Source organism: Myotis yumanensis, unplaced genomic scaffold, assembly GCF_028538775.1.
Source record: "Myotis yumanensis isolate MYYU_CA2020_CCGP unplaced genomic scaffold, mMyoYum1.0.hap1 SCAF_3, whole genome shotgun sequence".
Lineage (NCBI taxonomy): Eukaryota > Metazoa > Chordata > Mammalia > Chiroptera > Vespertilionidae > Myotis > Myotis yumanensis.
The window spans coordinates 75,195,889-75,201,187 of NW_027223754.1; the positions used below are offsets into that span (position 1 = coordinate 75,195,889).

General features: G+C 41.0%; 1 pseudogene; it reads right to left on the reverse strand.

Annotated features, from left to right (window-relative positions):
* Window positions 1–1,906: 1,906 nt before the first annotated feature.
* On the reverse strand, window positions 1,907–3,458 carry LOC139006200 (L-lactate dehydrogenase A chain pseudogene; annotated as a pseudogene).
* Window positions 3,459–5,299: the final 1,841 nt, after the last annotated feature.

A 5,299-nucleotide genomic window follows, 5' to 3' on the forward strand; every position in this document is an offset into this window, starting at 1 on the left:
CTTAGCTAAACTTTCAATGACCCCTTATCAAATATACAGTTTACAAATATTTTTTTCCTATTCTATACGTTGCCTTCTCACTCAGTTAAGCGTTTCCTTTATTGTGCAAAAGTTTTTGTTTGACATAGTCTCATTTATCTATTTTTGTTTTGTTTTGTTTCTTTTGACCATGCTTTTGGTATCATAGCCAAGAAATAATTGTCAAATTTAATGTCATGATGCTTTTCTCCAATGTTCTCTTCTAGGACTTTGATATTTTCAGATCTTCTGTTTAGGTCTTTATTTTGAGTTAAATTGTGCATCCTAATATATAAAAAGCCAGGGACCATTACGAATGAAACAACCAGACATATGACTGATAGCAGGCTGTGTTGGGCAACCAATCCGGCAGCGGCGGGGGGGGGGTGGGGGGTGGGCGGGGGGGGGCAGTGAGGGATGACCAAACAGCAGGCTGTGTGGGGCAACCAGGCCAGCAGGGTAGGCAGTGAGGGGTGAAAAGGCCAGCATGGGGGGTGGAGTTAGGGGCAACCAGGCCAGCAGGAGGGGGGAGTGGGGGGTGACTAGGCTGGCAGCAGTGGCAGTTAAGGGTGACCTGGTTGGCAGTGGAGGGCAATTAGGGGCAACCAGGCCAGGAGGGGGGGAAATTGGGGGTGACCAGCCTGGCAGAGGAGGGCAGTAAGGGATGACCAGGCCAGTGGGGGGGGGGGCAGTGAGGGGCAATCAGGCTGGCAGGTAGGTGAGTGGTTAGGAGCCAGTGGTCCAGGATTGTGAGAGAGATATCTGACTGACGGTTTAGGCCTGGTCCCCGGAATTGGGCCTAAACCAGCAGTCTCACATCCCCCAAGGGGTCCAAGATTGGAGAGGGTGCAGGCTGGGCTGAGGGGACCCAACGAATTTCATGCACTGGGCCTCTAGTATTATATAAGAGTCCAACTTCATTATTTTGCATGGGATATCCAGTATGCACAATACTATTATTTGAAGAGACTATTGAGTTGTCTTCATACCCTTGTTGATAATTTGACCACATTAGCTAAAATTTATTTCTGCTCTCTTTATTTAGTTCCATTTTCCTATATACCTGTCTTTATGCCAATACCATACTGTGTTGAATTCTGTAGCTTTATAATATGTTCTGAAATCACAAAGTGTGAGGCCTCCAGCTTTATTTTTATTTCTTGAGATTGTCTTGACTATTTGGGTCCTGTTATATTCCATACAAATATTAGGATTTTTTCCATTTATGAAAAAAATGCCACTGGGAGTTTGTTAGCAATTGCATTGACTCTGTTGATTGCTTTGGTAGTATGAGCATTTTACTAGGAGCAATAGTAAGTTTTCCAATGCATGAACACTAAAATTTCATTATTTCTTAATTTAAAATTTATATTAGAAATGACATTAATCAGCCCAGAAAAATTTTAGATTACTTACTTGGCCAAAAAAATTGGTGTTTTAGTTGGTTTGACACTTGAATAGTTGGCTGCATTATTTATATGTAGACCTTTTTATGTTATATGGCAATATACACTGTTCTGATATGTATAGTACACAAAATAAGATCCTTTGGAACAGTTATGCATAAGAAATGCAATATTGGATTTATATATTGCGTCCCAGGATGTGATTAATTGCAGAAAGAAATGTTGGACTAGTCATGTTGGGCAAAGGAAATGGAAGTTATATAACACAGAGTGAACACATATATAATTTGAAGGGCAACTGTAGTGTGTGCAACTTTGGCAGCAGTGCCTTTGAGGAGGTGGAACTATTTCACACTAACCAGTTTAATACTACACAAGATAAGTACCATCCACTATCAGGATATAGCTTCAGGGTTTTATGAACCATTCCTATTTCTAACTTTAGGAAATTGATGTCTTTCCTTAGCTGCCTTATTATGGTTTTAGTCACAGTTCAGACAAAAAGGGCAATATGAATAATCTTCAGCTAAAATCCTGTTGTAGCCTAGACAGTGAAGTGGTATGACATTAGAAGACTTTAAAACTACAGCTCCTTTTAGTCCCCCCCTCCAAAATATATCTGCACTCTTCTTCAAACAGGCCTCTTCCTCAGGTGTCAAAGTCACCTTCACAACATCTGAGATTTATTCTGTCCCAAGATGCAAGGAACACTAAGGAAGACATCATTTCTTATTCCATAGAGATCCTTAATCATGGTGGAAATTAGATACACCCAACTAAGATTCTTCATTATACTTTCTGCCAAATATGCCACAGATAGTCCAATGGTCCAGGATATGTTTGTAACCTTTTAGTTTGACTTTTTCCCACTGTTCCTTATCTGCATCATTGCCTAAATCAGGCAGATTCTTCAGGGAGACACAGCAACATTCACTCCACTCCACTTAGGCACACTAGAGTATCCATGATCCCAAGGACTCACCATGACAGTTTAGTGGGTGAACTCCCAGCCTTTCTCCTATTACATAATGGATCCGGAATGAATCCAGATTGCAACCACTTCTAATAACACAGTTTTTGGGAAAGCTGCTTATCTTTCAAGCCACATAGGTCAAGATATACTGAATTGGAAATAAACAATTTGCAGTTGGGGCTGTATTTATATATATATATATATATATATATATATATATATATATATATATGGTCCTTATATGCAAATAGACCAAGCGGCAGAACAACTGAACAACTGGTTGCTATGACGTGCGCTGACCACCAGTGGGCCTGCGCAGAACATGGTGGGTGTTGGCAGCAGGCTGCCAGACCAAGGTGGGACTTCGGTCACTGTCATTGGAGCGAGCCTCTGGTGATTACTGAAAATTCTTTGCTCCTGTGTGCTGCGGTCCTGCCCAGTGCTCATGCCTGCTGCTAGCGCTGGCCCAAATTGCTCTACGCTGTCAGTGGGTGTGAGCGAGCTGGCTGGCCCCTTCAGCACGTGGGAGCTGTGGAGGTGGGAGCTGCTGGCAGACAGGGGATCAGGGATCGTGGTGGGAGGGGCTGGGCAGGGGCATGGAGGATGGGCCAAGACCTGCCCCTGTACCCACCACAGCATTGCAGCCCACAGTTCCTTTCAAGGTGCACGAATTTGTGCACTGGGCCCCTAGTTGAGAATAATGAATTTAAATATGCTTACTTAATCTGGACCAAATTAAGACAGCTTTCTTTCTCTTATTGACTTGCCCCAGCTGTGATAATAACTAGTTTGGAGTTTGAGGTCATATTATAGTCTTTGCCCCACCCCCACCCCCCACCAAATTTTGGTGTTTTAAGGAAAAGGCTGCCGTGTTGGAGACCCATAATCTCTCCCTTCAATTTGTCTTCCATGACATCAACAAGAGCAAATTCATCCACTAAGTTTTTCATTAAGATCCTGGTGGCACAGGCCATGCCAACATCACCAATTGTAAGCTTATTGTATGGGTTTTGTTCTTCCTTAAGTAGATTCAGAATCAGCTGATCCATAACAGTTGCCATACTGTACTAAGAATCCAAAAGGCCAGGCCTGAGTGGCTTAGTTGGTTGAGCTCCCTCCTGCGCACTGAAAGTTTACTGGTTCAATTTCCAGTCAGGGACATATTTGGCTTGCAGGTTTGATCCCAGTTGGATTGCAAAGTTAACAGAAGGCAACCATCAGTATTTCACTCTCACATTAATGTCTCTCTCTTTCTCTTCCTCTCTGTAAGCATGTCCTTGGGTGAGGATTGAAAAGAAGAAGAATCAAAGGGAATCTGGAGTGCACCACAGAGGCAGCCGGGGCGGGGGGGGGGGGGGGGGGGGCGGGAGTTAGGTGACACTAGCTTTGGATCTGCACTTTGGGGAAGCTGCTCCTCTACTCTGCACAAATTTTAAATTAAGCTTAGAGACTTTCCTCACCTTTTTGATATCATTTCAAAATAAGATTGTCACTTACTCAACAGGTACATTTACATGATATAATATGATTCTCTTTCTCTGTCCTGAGTATTCTTTCTAACAGATTTGTGACTGTTAATACAACAGATATTCTCAACTCCTTTCTCCCTGCTGGAGTAGTTGAGATCCCATTGTAAAGGCTGGTTGCTCATGTTCCCAACATCCATTGCAGCAAGAGCTCTGGTGAGTTAGTCAGTCTTAGTCAATAAGGTACAAAAGGTGGAAATTTTACAAAAGTTTTCTTCCTCTACAGAATACTCACCAAGAGAATTAATTCCCTTGCCCTTCCTTCCAACTTTGAAATGTTTGGAACTCTGCAGCCTTTTTGCAAGAACTTGGTATTATTACATTGCTAAATTAACCAGATCTATAGTCATGCAATTCCAGATTTTTTGCTATGTGAACTTTGATGATGCATCTCGTTGCTTTAAGTCCACCAAATTGACAAAAAATATTCTAAATTGTACAGCTCTATTACCTATTAAGATAACATTGTCCTTAAAAATGGGGGTGTCTTTAATCTTGAGCTAATTTCCTTACCTTGATGTACCTCCATTTTCTCATTTATAATGTGTGGTCATTAATATATTTATCTTATAAGTTTGTTATAAGAATTCAATGAAACACAATGCATGAAGCTTTTATACTGTGTGCATGAAGGGATAAATAAACAGCCAAGCTTGTGTCACCTTTATCCTTTATGTTGTGTATACTCACTTCTCTTCTCCTTAAGATAATTTTCTATTGTTGCTGTCTCCCACTCCTCTACACCAATTCCCTCGAACCTATATCAATTAGTCTTTCATACCCACTATTCCATGTCAAAATTACCAATGACCTTCACATTGCTAAATCTAATGAATTCTTGGTCTCACTTTATTTGACATATTAGTAGCATTAGACAATACATCACCTTCTCTTTTCCAGAATGATTTCTTTATTAGGGATCCAGATAATTAAACTCATTTTTTTTTTCTACCTCCTTAGCTATTTCATGTCTCTTTGGCTTGTTTCTCTTCATCTCTCCTCAAACCTCCTCCCTCACCCCTCTCTTCCCCAAACTTGCTCTGTCATAGTCCTCATTTTGTAAACGGAGGCTCCATTGTCTATATGTCCACTTAAAAATATCTAGAATCAGCCTACACTCCTAAATTTCTCTTAAATTCTACACTCAATCTATCAACACATCTAATTTATCCTGCTTTCAATCAATTTCAACTAACTACAAGATAAACACTCTAATCCAACCAATTATCATCTCACACCTAATTCTTAGAATAGCTCCCTCTTCCTTTATCTTGCTATAGTGTAATCTCAAAAGAATGACCAAGGTGATTTTTCAAAATTCTTATTTATTTTGCAGCTCAATTTTATTGCAGGGACTCTAGGGGGGAAGCAGAGCA